Here is an 18397-nt window from a genome sequence, read left to right as displayed (position 1 = left end):
GTTTTTCACTTGGCCACAGGTGTGGACGTATGTTCATGTTGGGGAGTAGTTTGCTTTTTTAGTGTATCTCTCACTTCACAGCATTTGACTTAAGCTGTTTTCTGCTCATCTTTTGTGCTCAAGAGTTGAGCAGCCATAACATTCGAAAAGCAGGCTAATGAACAGAGAAACATGTAAATTCTACATCGATCAATTATTGTGTAAGTGCGCCGCCTTATTAATGTGATGTTTGTAGCCGCAATGGAGAAGATTCACTCACTTCTGCCTGCGGATTGAAACATTTTTGTCCCTGTGTCTACTTGAGCTAATGTTTGAACACAAAGGGCCTGTTGAAAATCCTTCATTTACCACCCTTGGTGTTTGATGACACTAGGTGCACTAGCCCCTCGCCAGCCTTTTAACAGCATCTAAGAGGCTGGGATTCTATGTACTTCAGAAGCAAATGGTAGAAACGCCCATCTCCTACTGTTTCCTTTGTACTATTGTACATGGATTTCCAGCCATCTACTTATACGTGCTGGGAGAAGAGACCGGGGCGGTTCAACCAGTGACTTCCGAAGTGGAAAGGCTTCAGGCTGTCTTTCAGCAAAAGTGTATTTTATTTTGTAAATGGAGCCAATAAAGCTGACTGAAGGAGTGCAGGCTTGGGTTTCAAAGGCATCAATATACATTTTATTAAATGGATAAAAAATATACATGAGTAAGTAAACACACTTGAACTAGATTACATAATGGTAACACTAATGGTTTGGGGTTAAATGAAAATGGGGACGCACTTAAAATTTCGGTTGTATTGAGTATGTCATTTCTGTATTGTAATGACTATTTTCAAGTGTTTTTAAGTATTGTATTCTTATATTAAACATCTTCGATCTAGATGTAAAGAGCTGTACACATGTTTTGTGCCAAGAACTGAAGTACTAAGCGGTAGTGACCCCTCTTTTTAGGTCTCGTCTGAGCCACCGCGCATGCGTTGCTCTGCGAGACTTTTTGTAAGGGCTTCCAACTGGGACCACACGCTCGTGCGCGTGGTTTTTCTTTTTTTTCTTTGTGTGCTTTTGGCTCCCACGCTATTGGCCTTTGCGTGCGTCTTTCTAAGAAAGACCGCATGCAATTGGGCAAAGGCGGGTGCATGTCCTGCCTTCTGTCTCCGCTGGCCTAGGGAGCTCGATAGCGAGCAACAGCGTGGCCGGGTGCCAGCTGCATACTTCACATTCCTCTTGTGGCTGCGCTTGTTTCGCTTCCTTTCTGCTCTTACTTGCACTCCAAGAGCATTCTGAAATAATATTTAAATCAGCATATGGCTTTAATGTGAACCCAAAAGGTCTCACAGGGACAAACCCAACCACTTAATCTCACGTTTCCCGTATGCAGTAATTCACATCATGAATATTGGTATGTGAACCTCAAGCCATTTAAAAGGTGTATGTAATGCTCACAGAGGTGTCTGGTTTGCTTTGGCCCGTTTTACAACATTTTGGAGAACAAATCCAAGAAAAGTGAACGCAATGACTGTCCAAAACTTGCCACGAGACACGCGAGCGTCTACCACGTTTATTTGGAAAACAGGACAGGTTCAAAGCGCCATGGCATATACACACCAATGCACTTTCCTGTCAGATTTCAACCATCGTGCCAAGCATGTAATCAACCTTTGAAATCGTTGACACAGTTCTGAAAAGCAGGTTTGTGCATTTATGTGCGTGACTGCAAGAACGAGGAAAATACACCTCGCAGCGAGCGAAAAAGTCTGCCAAGTACTCGTAAATTCTATAGTGCGTTTACATACACCCACTATCTGTGGCCACTTTTTTTTTTAACTGATTTTATTAGTGATTTTCATTTGACATATTATGATTAATACAGTACAATAGCGCGCGGGTTGGTACACTTAGTATCATTACTACAGTGAGTTCTGCTGTTTGGAAGAGAAGACATCAGGTAATGATAATTCGTACATTTTGCTCATACCACAAATAATCCACAAGGTCATAGGTAAATGCCGCTTATCACTTTACAAATATGCACAACCTCCAAACCAGGTATGTGAACTTATCCCACCACGTCTTTGTCTGCAATAAAACAAAAGATCCCCAACTTATCCCCCCCCTCCCTCCAGTCCGTTTATCTTCGTAGAAAAGCATCCGAGATCACCCGTTGCCTGGGGCTTGACATACAACGGCATCATAAGAAATAACAGCATATCTACCGTTGCATTACATTAACAACAACACCCGTTCAATGGATCGTGTTCTTGCATCTAGGAGTGTTCTGTTTGTGGTGGGTTTGGAGTTCTACACTTTTTATCGTGAGCCGTTATGGGTGTCTACAAAGTCTAATTCTTGCGCTTTAAGGGTTTCTAGCATGACATCCCACTCCAGTGCTATCGGGGTTTTACGTAGTCCATTGGCCTCCTCCCGTCGTATGGCCACGACTACCCCAGCGAATCAGATCACTTTGCCACGTGTGTGCAGAGGGTGGTTTCTTGGATTTCCACTGCATGGTGATAGCCCTTATTGCTAGGATCAGCGACGAGTTCACAAATCTATATTGTACTTTGTGTTTAGAGAAGGATTTATGAATGCCCAAGGATGCATTCTTCTAGGGTATTGGTTATGTCCCTTTGTGTGGCTGCGTGTGTATATCGTCCGACATGTGGGCAGGACCATACCATGTGAGCCAGATCAGCTCCCTCCCAGTGACCTCTTGGGCAGTGGTGTTGCGTTTGCAGGAACATTTTATCCAGTCTGTGGGTGGTAAGATAGGCCTTGTGAAGTATCATGGTTTGGATGTATTTGAATTTTGCATTTCTTGTTAGTTTCTTAGGGTGTGCTAAAATGTTCTCCCATTCTTTGTCTTCTAGAGCCCGCCCTATGTCATCCGACCATGTGTTTCGTAACGTATCGAGGGCTATCCCCTTCGTAGGCACTGATCCCTACATACAACCATTTAATTAAGTGCCCACCCCTGCCCATATAATAAAGTGCTTTAACCAATTTGTGCGTAGAAGACTCCTGCCGGCGTGGGGTCCAATGTGTTTTCACATATTGTACTATCGCCGCATGAGTATATACAAGTGGTCTGGCACCCCTGTCTCTGTGTAAGCAATGAGTATGCAGTTCCTAACGGAAAGATAGAGGACAGGTAATAACTGTGGTGTTGAAACCAGTACAATGCAGAAGAGTGATCTCCTTATTGGAAAAAGACCCTCACACACCTGACAGGTAGGTGTCTTGCTTCATCTTTGGGTCTGCTCCTACTCGGGCCGGCGCTGCAATGCCCGATCAGGCGCCAGTGATGGGGCCTACTTAATCGGAGATCTTTATTCCAAAGCCGACAGGTGAAGTGCGAGTAAGGGTCCTAGTGTAGGTGAATGTGGAGTGTAAAGTGAAGTTAAAATAGGGAAAAATAGTCCAATCAAAATAATTTTAATGAAGTTGGCTACTCCCCTAATTAAAATAAAAGAGTCGCGTATAGTCACTCTATGTTGTGCATTTATACGCTAAACAATGAGGTCGACATGTTTCTTGCCCTACTATCAAATCGATGGCAATTCCTCAGGACCTAATTGCATACTACCTACACATTTTTTGGTGGTGGACACCCAACACTACAGCACCATAAAAAATGTGGGGGTACCTCTGGTATCAACAAAGATTATCAAGTGTTAACCTGTAAAGGTTAAAACAGTCAGAAAATAAAGCGATACAATATCATTTCATTCAGAACCAAGACTATTGATTCAAATGGTGATAGTGCGTCAAACGCATGCAAATGGCCCATGGGCAGTGACATGCTTGATGCAGCCAAACTGTATTTAATCAGTCGATGAGCATTCAGGTGATGAAGATAATATAGTGAATTGTCACACTAAAAATTACTATGGAAAGTATAGCTATTGCAAAATACGTGAGTCTCAAACCACGAGAAAGTCCTCACCCTCATTGCGAATGTTCCGGGCCATAACAGTACCGGTCGCCGTCGACACTGAATTCTAGTGCTCTGATATATAGTGAGAAAAGATAAGTTCATATGAGGATACTGTAAAGGAACGGCATAGATGAAATACCTCCGGGTTCTCAAGGGAAAAGGCTATATGTACAAATAATCTTCGCCACAGGCACTGAGATAAAGAACGATGACTCACATGACTCTTAAGGGGTCATGTGATTACTCTCCCAATATGGCGCTGGCGAATTGTCGGCGGTCTAGCATTTCATGCAACCACAAGACAGTCCAGGGGAAACGCCCCTTCCGAGCTGCCTTTCCTTTATAACTTCGTCTGTTTGTTTCCGGTCACCAGACCGCGTGGACCGGCCGATCCGTCTGGGTAGGATTAACTCTTTGATACTGCCAAGGGAACCGTGAGTAAATATACTGTGTTTCTCTTTATCTCGATAGAACGCCTCAGTGTTGCCGCCCCTCGAGACTTAGCGGCACGCCCCGCCACTTTGGGCGGGAGACCCCTTGCACAAGTAAACAATTTTAACTTCTGATAACAACACCGCTTGCTGGCGGTTTATATCACATCATATGGGGTATATCGTCTGAGTTTCACTTCCATCTTCTATTGCCTCCTAATCAATCATAGGGGTGTTGTTAGCTCTATCGACCTCTCCAATTCAGTGCACTTGTCTGACCATCTTCGCATCGTTCTTTATCTCAGTGCCCGTGGCGAAGATTATTTGTACATATAGCCTCTTTTCCCTTGAGAACCCGGAGGTATTTCATCTATGCCGTTCCTTTACAGTATCCTCCTATGAACTAATCGTTTCTCACTATATATCAGAGCACTAGAATTCAGTGTTGACGGCGACCGGTACTGTTATGGCCCGGAACATACGCAATGAGGGTGAGGACTTTCTCGTGGTTTGAGACTCACGTATTTTGCAATAGCTATACTTTCCATAGTAATTTTTAGTGTGACAATTCACTATATTATCTTCATCACCTGAATGCTCATCGACTGATTTAATACAGTTTGGCTGCATCAAGCATGTCACTGCCCATGGGCCATTTGCATGCGTTTGACACACTATCACCATTTGAATCAATAATATTGGTCCTGAATGAAATGATATTGTATCGCTTTATTTTCTGACTGTTTTTACCTTTACAGGTTAACACTTGATAATCTTTGTTGATATCAGAGGTACCCCCACATTTTTTAGGGTGCTGTAAGGGTGGCCGCATTTCACTGTAGTGTTGGGTGCCCACCACCAAAAAATGTGTAGGTAGTATGCAATTGGGTCCTGAGGAATTGCCATCGATTTGATAGTAGGGCAAGAAACATGTCGACCCCATTTTTTAGCGTATAAATGCACAACATAGAGTGACTATACGCGACTCTTTTATTTTAATTAGGGGAGTAGCCAACTTCATTAAAATTATTTTGATTGGACTATTTTTCCCTATTTTAACTTCACTTTACACTCCACATTCACCTACACTAGGACCCTTACTCGCACTTCACCTGTCGGCTTTGGAATAAAGATCTCCGATTATGTAGGCCCCATCACGGGCGCCTGATCGGGCATTGCAGCGCCGGCCCGAATAGGAGCAGACCCGATGATGAAGCAAGACACCTACCTGTCAGGTGTGTGAGGGTCTTTTTCCAATAAGGAGATCACTCTCCTGTATTGTACTGGTTTCAACACCACAGTTATCACCTGTCATCTTTCTTTCCGTTAGGAACTGCATACTCATTGCTTACACCTAGTCTATTGGGTACGTATGCTGGACCTTATTATAAAAACCCATGTTATTCTTTCCCCTCATTTTGATTCCACCCCTGTCTCAAACAGAGTTATCATAATCCAGTAGCTGTCCATCGTGAAACAAGTCCGACACCGTGCTAACCCCTACATCTAGCCAGGGAGCGATAGTACACTTCGTTATTCATCCAGTCGCCAGTTTTATTCCCAATAAGGAGATGTTACCTGTGTAGGCAGTGTGTGGGCATGTGTAGTGTAGTGCCGCTTTCCAACATTGTAGCGCCGTGTTTAGCAGGGGAGGAAGATGCTGGGGGAGTTTGCAGCGCGGTAATAACAGTGAATGCAAGGCTCCTCAGTGTATCCTATTTCCTGCAAATTACGCCCGGCCGTCCAAATGGACAGCCACTGTAAGTCACAGGCATAGTAGTATGCGCTGAGGTCCGGCACTCCCAGGCCTCCTCTATCCGTACCAAGCTGGAGCTTTTAGAGGCTTATCCTCCGTCTCCCGGGTCCCCAGATGAGATCAATAAGCATAGTATTTAAGACTTTAAAAGTGTTCTGTGGGAGTAGCACCGGTAGATTTGTAAAATAGTAAATCAATCGTGGGAGGACCACCATTTTCGTTATGGCCACTCATCCTATTACCGATAACGGTAGTGTGGTCCAGATGGCAGTACTAGAGAGTAGGGCTCGGATTGCTCTATTGAGGTTGCCGTCCAATATATCGGAGGGTGTCCGATATTCATGAATACCCAGATATTTAAACGTGTGTGGAGCCACCTGTAAGACTGTGGGCCCAAATAAAATATTTGTGGGTGAGGCGTGCTCGCGAAAGAAAAAGGCGTGTGATTTTGTTGGGTTAATAGCCAGGCCCGATATGTGTTCGAACATGGCAAATATTTCAGACAGAGGGGCTAAATCCGACCGAAGGTCTCCAATGTAAAGAATAATGTCATCCGCGTAAGCAGAGAAGAGATGCATGGTGGGCCCGATCGGAATACCCATCTCTTGTGCGTCTATACGCAGCTTGAGAGCCAAGGGTTCCAATGCCAATATAAACAGGAGTGGTGAGAGCGGGCATCCTTGCCTTATCCCTCTAAATATCAGATATTCAGCTGCTATATGACCTCCGGTACGAACACAAGCAGTGGGGGCATCATACAGCAGACAGAGCCAATTGATATAATCATCCGGCAGCCCAAATTTCGCCAGTGCCTTGAACATGTATTCCCAGATTAGCGTATCAAACGCTTGGTGTAGATCCAGCGATATACAGCCCACATGAGTGTAACGTGCTGGGGCGGCCGCCATGAGGTAGTGCAGTTTCCTGGTATTCAAGGACGTGCTCCTGGCTGGCAAAAAGCCAGTTTGGTCTATGTGTATCAGTTTATTCAGGAGGGGCAGGAGCCTATTAGCCAGTACCTTACTAAGTATCTTGTATTCCATTGCTAGCAACGATAGTGGGCGGTAGCTTGCCATGTCATCGGGATCCCTCCCCGGTTTCGGGAGAGAGACCTCCAGTGCCGTGGTGAGTGAAAGTTTTCCCTCCGCCATCACCGTGTTGTATAAGAGCTCTAGGCTGGGCAGGAGAGAGTCCATGAAAGTATCATAAAATTCTGCGGGTAACCCGTCCAGCCCAGGGGTTTTATTACGAGGGAGCCCTTTAATTGCTATCTTGATTTCATCCTTGGTAACAGGGCCTGACAGGTCTTTCAGGGCTGCTGCAGTCAGTTGTGGGTATGGCAATGTGTGTTAGAAGTCATCTATGCGCGTGTCCTCCCTGTATGTAGGTTTGCTGTACAATGTAGTATAGTATTGGCAAAAGGCTGCATTAATGTCGCTTTGGGTATATGCTTTACCACCTGCCAGGGTAGTGATTTCGTTAATTACAGTGACAGGGGGATCGCTGCGCAGTATTTTTGTTAACAATGCCCCTGAATTGTCCGCCTCAGAATGACACTTTTGCGTGTACCGTTGGTGGTCTATAATTCGAAGAGACTCTAACAATTCCGCCTGTTGGATGCGGACTTCCTGGAGTGGTGCCTGTTTCTTCCTGTCATGTGCGGCTTCCTGTTCCAATCTATCCATCTTGCGTTCTGTTTCTGTAAGGGACTTATGAACTTCCTGCCTAGCTCCCACTGTCGCGCTGATATCCCTACCGCGTATGACCGCATTAAAGGCGTCCCATTCAATTAAACCATTTGAAGCTGTATTACTATTTTCCGCAAAATAATGCACAATAGTGTCGGCCATGGCGGTATGGAACACTGTGTCTTCTAGCAACTGTGGCCATAGTCTCCAAGTAGGTACCGGAGTGGGTATTCTGCCCCATGTGGCTGTTATCTCTAGTGGGTTATGATCCGAAAAGGTTTTGGCTAGATATGTAGTGTACGTGACCTGCATCGCGATCGTGTTTGAGCAGTATATTCTATCTATTCTTGTATGTAGCATATGGACCGGAGTGTAGAACGAGTATTCCCTATGTGTTGGGTGTCGCATTCTCCACACATCGCATAGTGGTCAACCCTCCACCCAGCTGCAAAGTGCCTTCGCTTGCTTAATCATGCCTGCACCATTCAGTGGGGGATGGGACCTGTCTAATGCAATATCCATGATGATGTTACAATCCCCGCCTATAATCTAGGCATGCATTTCCCAGCCTGCTAATGCTAGGTTCAGGGTAATTAAAAACGTTCTTGTTCAATATTCGGCGCATAAATGCTACCCAACACTACTTGCTGACCATCAAGTGACCCACGTATAAAAATATAGCGTCCCTGTTTATCAACTCTTTGTTCTAAGGATTTAAAAGGCACTCCATGCCTGATCCATATGGTGACACCACGGGCATATCCAGAGTAGCTCGTAGAGAAAACCTGTCCCCTCCATTTCTTATGAAGCTTCACTGCCTCCTGTTCCAACATGTGGGATTCTTGTACGTACACTATTTGTGCTTTACGACGCAGCAATTGTGCATGTATTCTATGATGCTTCTGCACAGAACCCAATCCTCTAACTTTCCACCTTATTACGTTATACTTGCTGAGTGTATGCATTGTAATACAAAGTTTGTCTCTAGTACAGGCCGTGCCGCATATGTGCTAGTGATAAGCCGCCTCATATTAATCAAATGAAAAGGACTGTATCCCTCCCCAAAACTCCCAATACTCGGTCCGGTCAAGGAACTATACCGGACCATGCAACTAAACATGGCAAACAAAACTATAGAGCTCCGTCCAAACAGAACCCCGGGCTCGGGAAAACAAATGTACACACACATTGCCGCAACATATTTTAGCAAAAGGATATGATATCAGTGTCAAAGGTAGGTCCTTAAGCAGCACTGTCTTACGGTAATCAGCCAAACAATCCATCTGCCGTTTGTGGGGTGACGGTGGGAAACAGGGCCACACTGCCCTCAGAGTCCGACCTGTTCAAGTTGTCCTCGGAGGAGGCTGAGTCCTCGATTAGTGTAGTCTGTCGAAATGTAGCAGCTGCTATGAGCGCCTGCTTCTTGCTCTGCTGTTTCTGCTGTGACGTCGGGTCGAGAGTTCCTGCGTATCCGTCTGCCCTGGCGGGTACCAGTTGGTTCCATCCAATTGGAGCTATGCTGTGTGCTCTTGGAGGCGTTATCCCCATTCGCTGTAGGTTCCATCACCTCCAACCATTCCTCAGAATCTTACGGGCTCTCGAAACAATTTGTTTTACGTTCATGAATAATTTTGTCGGGCCGGCAAGAGTAGTGCATAGTTGAGATTCAGGTCTCTCAGTTTCATATTAACTGCCACGAAGGAGGAGCGCTGTCTCTGCACCATGAGTGTGTAATCCGGGTATAGCGATATTCTGCTATTCTCAAAGTTTATCTGAGTCAGCTCCCGCGCTTTCGGTAATAATGTGTCTCGGTCCCTATGTAACAGTCGGACGATAAGGGGCCGAGGGGGAGCACCCGGTTTAGGCTGACCGGTGGGTATCCTATGCACTCGTTCCACGCAGTACTGAGCAGAGAGGCCCTCTGAGGCGACATGGTCGCGGAACCACTGCTCCATATATCAGGCCCAATCCATCCCTTCACATCGTTCAGGCAGCCCAATGACGCGTACGTTATTCCGTCTCGTTCTCCCTTTCGCGTCTTCAACTCGGTCTATCAGAGTATTTACTTGTTTCTGGAGCTGTTGTATGTGGGTCGTGTTCTGAGCTTGTTGTGGTGACAGTTCTACCAATGCCATGGTGTTATCCCTCACCTTATCCGCTAGCTTGGCATGATCCGCTTTGAGCAGCGTGAAACCGAACGTGAGGGCGCCGATTTGCTGTTCAATGGCTTTTCTGGAGTCCCGTACCTCCTGAAGAATAAGATCCAGTTTATCCATGGTCTCTGCTTCATTTGTACGTGGTATACAGCTGGGCAGTTGTGATGTTTCACCAAACTCTGCTTGTTCCATTGTGGGGTCAGCACTGGGGCCAGCGTCCTGCTGCTTTCCTTTATTGCGGCCCATCACCGCCATCCTGGCTGTGTGGGCTAAGTGATGAGCGGCCTCACCGCTTTGTAGGAGGGGCGGCAGGTCCGGTGTGTCACAGATCCAGATCGCCAGCGGCGGTCTTATCAGTGTGCGTCACAGCCACGCTGAGGGGGGACACTGCAGATTATCGTTCTCATACAGGGCAGTCACTTGGTGCTGGGATCGGCTCGATCTTTGTCGCGCTGTAGATTCGGGCGATGCAAAGCTTGTCGTCTAATGTGGCGCCCTGCTCATCTGTGCAATTTGCCCGGGGCACACTGCAGGCCGTCCGGGTCCGCTGGGGCTGTCTCACAGATGTCTTTTCCAGGGCTTCCCAGCCCGCAATGACCTCTACGGCTCAGATACGGTGCTAGTGGGGGCAGCCGGGCAAGTAGCAGGCCCACGCTCCCAATTGCAGGCACCTATGTCGGGTCTTGCGTATTGCACCCCTCCTTCTCAAACTCTGCAGGGGCTCCCAGCCCGCCACACACTCAGACCGCCTCTCTTCCGTTAATCAGGCCCACCGCTGGGATTAATGACGCAGTATCGGCACCCTCCGGCGTCGTCCGTATTTATTTGTGTCCCCGCTCTTCACCCCTCATGTCACCAACAGTTCTCTGTGCCCCTCCGGTTGTACTGTTCTCAATCACGTGATCGGGCCCTTCTTTGTTCCAGTTCCCCTGCCGGGCACCAGTCGCGGGCCTCACAGCGTCCTCGGGCCCTGCGTGATTCCAGCCCTGGGGCCTACTCCTGGGGCGTGGTCGCACTCACCGCCTTGGCCCGGTCTGCTCTGCAGGATTCTCAGCCGCCGGGAATGTCCCCCTCAATCGGTGGGGAGCTCACACGGGACCTCCTCTGCAGCGGGCCTGCATTCAGGATCTTTCGCCGTTCAGCATCGCGAGCTCGCGGCTCTGGACCCGCCTTTCCCTCTCGGCCAGCTTACGGGCTCCGGACCGTGTAAGTCAAGAAATGTGGGTGGCAGCAGGCTGAAAAACGAGTCTGATCATTCGGCACTGCTGTGCTCCACCAGGACACACTACAAGGGACCCCTCTGTGAGATACATGGCATTGAAGTTTCAGGATCTTTGAGCCCGAGTCCGGAGCTCAGCTAAAAGGCGGCTACACCCCCACATCTGTGGCCACTTATTGACTTCATAACTGTCCTCCCAACCAAAGGCCCCCCTCAATAAGCCCAGCACTGAAAAAGGTCAGTTAAGTGACGAGGACACATACATATTTCACGTAGTGCAGAGACAAGGAAATGGGGTTTGGGGCGTTCTGTTCGAATTATATTTTTACTATATAGCCCGTTGACATCTCTTCAGTCTCCCCACACTTGCCATAGTTTTGCGCTTACAGTTTAAAACAATGTATATATCGCTGCCGCACTTGTTATTTCTAAGCTGTGCATTTCACCTTTTTCTATTACCCAATTTAATAGCTCGGTGATAGATACGAAAATAGTTCTGTCCGCATTGAGTCCAGTGCTTCGCAAGTCCCGCTAGACATTTATGGCTCAGAAAGCAGACGGCTCGTGCCCAAAGCAGGAAGCTTATATATTTCTTGGCTATCCAAGTCAATGTTCACTTCTCAGAGCAGACCCCGTAATGTGTTTTCATTAGGCATAAAACGTCTTAAGAGCCGGTGTTAGCCACAATTACTCTTTAAATTAGGATTAGTAAAGTCATATACCTTTTTGGTAATCATAAAGTAATCAAGTAGTTGGAAGTCAGGTTGATCGTTAATACACAGCTTTAAGTTGGAAGGACACTTGTTTTAGTTGGAATATTGCCATGGTGAATGTCTAGTTTTAAAGTCACCTTGTTTATTTTTAGTTTAATGAGTTTCCTTACTTTCATTTTCAGAATCAAAGTGGCGCTGTTAGGCCAGGGAAAGAAAATTTTATCAGGTAATTACTTTGCTTTTTTTTGCACACTGTCAACCTAAAAAGAGACAGAACAAAAAGAATACATAAGATAAGAACTTTTGGAACACGCAGCGTGCCATGCGTAAATTACGTAACACTCAGATCTGCCGAGTTCGGAACTTAGGAAATAGGTTCGAGTCTCGGCGTTGGCTCAACAGTCTGTGATTCTAGGCAAATCGCTTAATTTCTCGATGCCTTAAAAATATGGATGTGTGCTTGTGAAATGGAACTGGTGCTCGTGTAAAGCGATCCAACACCTTCAAGTCGAATTCACACTATAAAACTGAAATATATATATATACTATGGTAAATTTTGCTGCCCAGTGTTGTATCCAGGTCTATGGGTTACGGGTCAGTGGCTAGGCCGCAGTAATTAATTATGCACACACTATGTTTCTGCTAATTGGGCCAAGACCCGAGCGGTCTTGCGCCCCTTTAATTAATCCCTCGGGCGAGCCCGCCCTCGGGGTGCGTGAACAACATACGTGAAAAGGCCGGGTGGCCCCGTCACTACATCCCTCCAATCTTTTAGATACATCCATCCTTTTCGGGAACTGCTTAGTCCTTCTTGGCACACCACACAAAGTGTCTCAGTCTCTGACTAGGGGTCAGATTCGGCCGGAGACCATACTTCTGGCTCCGGGAGCTTTTCCTTGAATCCAGCCCTTCAGATTCCTCCTCTGGTTCGGGGACCGTGTCTCCTGAACTTCCCGCGTCTTTCGCTGCTGCTGATTCGCTTCCGGGTAGTGGCTGCACATTGTCCGGCTGACCTCTCGATTCGTCAGCATGGGCTGTCCCCTCCCCGCCTTCCAGCTCTTCTATGGCTTGGTCAGCCGTTGGTATGTCATTTGCGACCTTCTTGAACCGTGAGGTGTTTCTTGTGACCACACGGGTTCCCCGCATGGCCGATACCATGGTTCCCTGGACATTGACTACTTCCCACACTTTGGGCTCAAACGGGGTGTGGTACTTCCAGCTGGGGTGGCAGTCTTTTACCACAACTCTATCTGCAACTTGAACACTCATGGGCCGGGCCCTTCGAGCTTGGCTCGCCTTGTCGTTTGATACTTTTCTTCTGTCCTGTGCTGCACCTTGATCTAACTCTGGGGACTCCATGACGGATCGGCAGGCACGCCGTCTCGCGGAGCTCTTCGAAACAGTAGATGCTCTGGCGCACACTGGGTGGTGCAGTGTGGGGTTTGGTGATACGCACTGAGAAACTGCGAAAGGCACTGCTCGGCATAGTCTCCTTTGTCCACGCCAATCCTGAGGGCCTGGTTCATCGTGCGCATGAACCGCTCCACCTCGCCATTCGCCTGAGGCCACTGTGGAGTGATCTTCTGGTGTCGGATGCCTCGAGAGGTCAGGTAGTCCTGGAAGTCTCTGCCTTGGAACGGCGGTCCGTTGTCGGATTTGATCTCTTCTGGCAGACCCACCATTACGAACGTGCGATCCAGAGCTGTCTTCACATGGGAGAATGCCGTTGATGCCACTACCTGCACCACCGGGAATTTTGAATGTGAGTCGATCAGCACCAGCGTGTTCCGCCCATCCGGGAATGACCCGAAGTCGATGCTTACTTTGGGCCATTGCTCAAAACACGGGTCTTCGGTGATCACTGGGTGAGGCGCAGGCTCACCGCCCGTGATGCTGCAGGAGTGACAGTTGTGCACGATGTCCTCCACCATGGCGTCTATCCCTGGGAACAAGACCTTGCTCCTGAGTCTAGCCTTGGTTTTGGAGACACCCTGATGACCTTGGTGTGCTAGACGGACCACCTCTTTCTGCAGACTTCTCGGCATCACGAGGGAGGCTCCCCTCAGGATCACCCCATTGGGACCTTCGCTGAGTTCACTTTGCACTCTACACACTTGTTACCAGAAGAGCTGTTCCTCCACTGTGAGGGAGCTGACACCGTCCAGAAAGTGGCACCAGTTCCGATTAACCAGCGTGTCCTTGACTGTGACGAGGCATTTGTCTGAGGCTGTTGCTGTTCCGACGTCTTCAAGCGTGAGTGCAACAGGACATGCTTCCAGGGAAGCCATGCGAACGAACTCTTCCGTGTAATCCTCGTCTGCCAGTGCGTGGAGTGGCTGAAGATGGCCAGGGTGCCGCGACAGAAGTCAGCCGGGCTGTTGGCTCCCGGCTGAAAGATCACCTCAGAGCGGTACGTTTACAACTGCACTGCCCGCCTCTCGATCCGTGGGGGGGCAAGCCGAGCGGTGCCAGCAAAGAGCGGGACGAGGGACTTGTGGTCGGTGACCACCCGAAATGCGTGCCCATACAGGTACAGATGGAAGTGCTGGCATGCCCATTTCATGGCCAGAGCCTCCCGCTCTATCTGCACATACCGCATCCCGGTGGCAGTCAGTGCTCGACTGGCATATGCTGTGGGAACCCATTCCTTGGACTCTGTTTCCTGCATCAGGTCTGCCCCTAGCCCTACAGGGCTGGCATCCACCACCACCTCCGTGCGTCAATATGGGCGAAAGTATGCCATGACCCTGTCGTCAATGGGGGCGCTCTTGACTGCCTGAAATGCCAGATCTTCTTGTTTGTTCACAATCGAGGGTAAAAGCTTTACGTTTAAGAACGCTACAGTGCATTGCCAATCATTCTCCAACTGCAACACATCCAATGTGATCTATCTTATCCATTGTCCATGCCAGAAAGTATATATCGGACAAACAACGCAAAGAGTCAAGACCAGGATCTGTCAACACAGAAGCCGCATCCGTTGCAGGACACCAAATGCGCCCCTTGTTGACCACTTCTCTGATGCCAATCACAGCGAGGACGACATACGCTGGACAGTTTTTAAAGTGTCTTGAAATTGCCCAAAGGGGTGGCAACATGGCCCAATTGCTCAATAGAGAGGAACTAAAATCGATTATCCTCTTTGATTCAATACGTAATGGGCTCAATAGAACAGAGGACTGGACAACCCTACTTTAAGCCCCAAACATATGAACTTTATAAAAATCGGACAAAAGTTAACCCAGTTTCTATTTTCCTACCGACACTGACAAAATATGAATGTAATGTTATTCATTTTTACTGTATGAACTGCTTTCGTATTAACAAAACTGTAAATATGTACAAAATAATATCATATATAGAAATGTTGCCTGACACCAAAAGAATTGAGCACATAGGCACTACTGCACCTACGACGAATTTCCTTTTAATTGAGCACTCGGCGATATTTACCATAGTCCATTCTCACCACTCTAAGATGTCTGCCAACTAAGCGCCCCATTCCAAAATGGCCCCCACATCGGCGCCTGCACAGACACTGGTTGTGCAGTCCCTTGCCTATTTTCACACAAGTGGATGCCGAGGCTCCTACTTAAACAGCATGTCCGGTTCTACAATTTGTTCCAGCTACCATGCAGTAAGGAACGGAAGACCGGACGCCGTCTTTAAGAGACTCCATTGAGGTAAGCCATTGATTCTGAATCCTAAATACCAGGCATTGCCTTTGCCACCGGTATCCCCAATTAAACGCCCTCTCCCGCTCCCACAGCTCCTAGCATATCAGCAGCCATTGCTTGCTGCCTCGAATCCTGCGTCGCTGCCATAGACGCCGTGCCCGGCTCGGCACACAGAACGTGATCGTATCCTCCCAGACCACGATCAACATACCCTAATCCAAGGTAATCCGCCTCCGCACTCTGTTACACCATGGGCCCCCGGCTTATTAACGTAGCCGCTCATCACTACCTTCTTTCCTTTATTCCTAGGTAATCCAATACCTCACTACGTGCCATGTTTCCTGGGCTTGTCACACCAAGAGCCCACTCATAAGGTCAGCCTTAACTCTTAGTGAGTGCGCCGGCAACACCTTCACTGCGCCGACCGCAACTCACTGCCCACTCCGTCCGCATTAGATGGCTCCACATTCCATCCATTAATTACACCAACACGATCCTTGCAAATCCCACACTTGCGCCGCCACCCTTACACGCTCACTGGAACCTTGACACACCCCGCCCCTTGTGCCACTTTTTCTTAAAGCATAATTTGTCGTGGTCAAACATCGAGCCTTCCTAGGCATGGCGTTCAAAGTTAACAGCGCATGTACTATGCTTGACCAGTTTTTAATATGCACATGATACGCGATAGTATGATTTCGCCAAACTCTCACTGCGCCGTCCGTCCTTGACCATCTTCACTTAGACATCGTTTCACAGCCCTCCGTACGAACTGTGTAATTAATGTCACCTTAATTCTTAAGGCTTTCACCACGCTTGGCCATTGATGCATTCGCAATCATTTGCTACTGCATGTGTCACTTTGACCTAGTCTTTTCACATATTGCCTATGAAATCACTTTCTTAGTCACAGACCATACATATGGTCCCCACAACTTGTAATGATGCTGACACGCAACCTCAAATCTTAAATGGGGTACCTTATTATGTTTTCTTCTCTCCCCCCTTTTTTCCTGTTTTAATCCCACAGGCGTCTAAATCAAATCAGGCAATTGTTTATTGTTTAGTCCTGAGGATGATCCCATTGCATTAGGAGCTAGGGATCGAAACGGCGACTTTTCAAACAGTACTGCAATTTATCCACTGTGTAAATTGTATTGTGGTAACTGCTGGTTAGAGCTTACTTAAGATTGTACTGTATTGTAAGCCACCACTTGCTCCAAAGTTTTTGCCTGCTACTTTGTTTTCTTCTCATTTTTCATTTTTCTTTTTGTAAGCTCGGTACAGAATTGTGCCCGTGTTTCACCCTCTTTGTTGCTTTCACTTTGTTTAATTCCTTTTGCATCTGCTCTAAATAAATGTTCCTCTGTCCGGCTGGACATTGGAAGACTATCAATAGTTCTTATTGAAGTCTATGTTGAAATGTTTTCATTATCTATCTTTAAGCTAAGGACCTTTGTTCTTTAAAATAGATCTTCTTTGGCGGACCATGTCCATGGTTGGCCCGCTTTCGTGAGGACACGGATTGGCTCTGACAGAGACGGGAGGTTGGGGATAAACCGGCAACAGCATGTGGCCATTCCTAGGAAGCTCCGGACTTCAGTGGCTGACGTGGGTCTTGGGGCAGATTGTATGGCCTCTGCTTTCTTCGGGTGTGCAGTCAGCCCTTCCCTGTAGAAGATGTACCCGAAGAAGTCCACTGACTCCTGATAGAACGAGCATTTGGATCTGTGCAGGGTGAGTCCATTGTCTGCAAGTCACTGCAGGATGGCTCTGAGGTGTTTCTGCTGCTCCTCAAGCGTCTTGGAGAACACCAGGATGTCATCGCTTAGATTTATCCCACCTTGCAGTCCTGAGAGTGTTTCTCTTATGGCGTTTTGGAACATCTCCGTGGCTGAAGAGACACCGAAACTCAGCCTCTTGTAGCGACGTAGTCCAATGTGAGTGGAGAATGTTGTGATGTTCCGGCTGTCGGGGTGGAGTTCCAGCTGGTGATAACCCGCATTGAGGTCAAGTTTGGTGAACCACCTGGCGCCGTTCAGGTCGGCCACGATGTCGTGCATCGTGGGCGTGAGATGACGTTCCCTCTTTGCGGCCTTGTTCGGTAGGCGCATATCGACGCATAGCTCCCGGCTGCTTTGGTTTCGGGGACACGACGAGGGGGGACACCCAAGGGGTAGGGCCCGACACCTTCTCTATCACCCCCAGATCCTCCAGCTTCTTCAGTTCTTCTTCGCAGGTGGAATGGCACCCTCCTATGCCTCAGCGCCATGGGCCTGACAGTTGGATCTATGTGTAACTTGAACGTCTTCCCTTTTAAACATCCAAGGCCTTCAAATAGCATGGGGAAATCTTTGAGCATTTCTCGAGCGTGCAGATCGTGCACCTGATTCGCGATAAAACACAAGTTCCAGGTCCTCCGCCGTGTGGCAGCTGAGTAGGGTGCCCCGTTTTCCTTCTGTGACATGGAATTTCGTGTTCAGACTCCGGCCTTCACTGGTGACCTCATCCTCCATGACTCCTCGGAGAGGGAGCGGCTCGTCACTTTCGTACGTGTATATCCGTGCTTTGGACGATAGAAGTGGTGGGCGCGGCAGTAGTTTTTCATACTGGTCGCTGTCCATCACGTTGACTGACGCTCCGGTGTCTATGAGGGCACTGACGGGGGACCCTGCTACGGTGATGTCGCACATGGGTGGTGGTCGGCGCTTCGTCCCTTCCCTGCCAACAAACGACACAGAGAACACCTCATCCTCTTCCGTCCCACAGTCGAACCCTGGTGGGGTGTTATCAATGTGGTCTTTAGGGTCTTCCAGCGTTAGCTGT

The sequence above is a fragment of the Triturus cristatus genome, chromosome 7 (genome assembly GCF_964204655.1).
Source record: "Triturus cristatus chromosome 7, aTriCri1.1, whole genome shotgun sequence".
NCBI classification, from domain to species: Eukaryota; Metazoa; Chordata; class Amphibia; order Caudata; family Salamandridae; genus Triturus; species Triturus cristatus.
This window is presented reverse-complemented; position numbering follows the sequence as displayed.